At 37.1% G+C, this 1,654-nt stretch overlaps 1 non-coding gene across 1 annotated transcript; it reads left to right on the top strand.

The window, feature by feature from the left end:
• The first annotated feature begins 1,294 nt into the window (after positions 1-1,294).
• On the top strand, positions 1,295-1,398 carry LOC128289510 (small nucleolar RNA R71). Its single transcript, XR_008279157.1, has one exon. It is a non-coding gene; the product is annotated as a small nucleolar RNA R71 (small nucleolar RNA).
• The last annotated feature ends 256 nt before the right edge of the window (positions 1,399-1,654 follow it).

The following is a 1,654-nucleotide window of genomic DNA, read 5'->3' as shown; positions in this document are numbered from 1 at the left end:
AACACTTCTACCTTGTTATCGATTTTTATAATAAGCTCGTCTCATTCTAGGTCAATAGTTGATTTAGAAGTGACCAGAAATGAGCTACCAACAGAATGGATATTTATTGATCTTCATCACAATCGAGAACTACAAAATTGACAGGAATTATGAATCCTTGTACCTTAACCAATGTATCCTCGAGCACACCTTCTAGGTGCACTAAAGATCCATCGACTAATTGTAACATTATTGATGTCTTTTTTAATTCCCTAAGTCCAAGTTTCTGATAGATCGATAGGGGCATTCAATTTATACTAGCCCCTAAATCGCAAAAGGCTTTGCTACAATATTGATTCCCTATTTCTATTAAGATCGTAAAACTACCCAGAACTTTTAATTTCGAGGGTATCTTTATTATGCTATGAGTTGAGATTATTGTTTTAGGCACAAATTCAATTGCCTTCTCGATCGGCTCACGGTGCTTGGTTTATTCCTTTTTCGTGAGTTCGTTGACATCTTCGAGAATCACTTCCTCTTCATGAATGGGCTTGCTTGGTGACTTCAATTCCTTGCCCAATCACAAAGTGATTGCTTTTACGTGCTCTTTCCCATATCTTCGAGGGTTGTTTTTCATATTGCTGGGGAGACTAACCCCTTTGCTTTTGACACATCATCATCAATTAGCTAATTTGGTAGTAGAGGTTATACATTCAGGATTCGAGTCATCCACATATAGGTTGGACTTATCGAATATTTATCTTCATAGTTTGCATCTCCCATTCTAGTCGATCGAATCTTTGACAACATGCAGTATTGTCGTTACCCAGGATTCATTGTTGTAATGGCGGAGGTTGATAATAAGGGTTTTGTCAAGGTTGGGCTTGATTTGCTCCTCATTGGTTACCTCCCCACTTGACGTTTGAATGATCCTTCCAACTGGGATTATAGGTTTTTGAATAGGGATTTCGACTCTATTATTTATGTAGCTTGCTTTCTTCAGTTGGTTCTCATAATGTGGCTTTGTTCTTGTCTGCTTGAAAGGCATTTCTAAATGGTTAAGATTCTTTAGATTTATTAGAATCTATCATCATCGTTCTCTTTTTTCATAGCTTTTGCCGTTGGTGGGTTGGATTGGTACATGAATCTCTCATTAGGCTATATGTATGAATTCATGGTCATATCATCAATAATTTTATAGGCTCGTTCTTACATATGAAACATAGGAGATACGATGGATGCTCCGCCTAGACTAGACTTGATATGTTCGTTGACACTGTTATAAAATATTTGGATCTGAAGCCATGCTTGCAGTCCGTGATATGGGCACTTCCTTAGCATAATCTTAAAATGCTCTCAAGCTTCGTACAAGGATTCACCTTCAAATTGTTTAAAATTGGTGATTTCTCGCCTCAACTGAATGGTTTGACTAATCAAGAAAATTTTATAAAGAATTTTTTCCGCTATATCGTTCCATGTGGTGATGGAACCCAGTTCTAATGAGTCCAACCAATCGGTTGCATTGTCTCATAAGGAGAACGAAAATGACCAAAAACGCACGACATTATCTAATATCCAGTTGTATTTAAAGGTGTCGCATAGTTGAAAAAACCATTTCAAGTACTAATTCGGGTCTTCAACCATGTTTCTTTTCAACTAAAGTGTGTTTTGGATC

Source organism: Gossypium arboreum, chromosome 2 (assembly GCF_025698485.1).
Source record: "Gossypium arboreum isolate Shixiya-1 chromosome 2, ASM2569848v2, whole genome shotgun sequence".
Classification (NCBI taxonomy): Eukaryota; Viridiplantae; Streptophyta; class Magnoliopsida; order Malvales; family Malvaceae; genus Gossypium; species Gossypium arboreum.
This window is presented reverse-complemented; position numbering and strand designations above follow the sequence as displayed.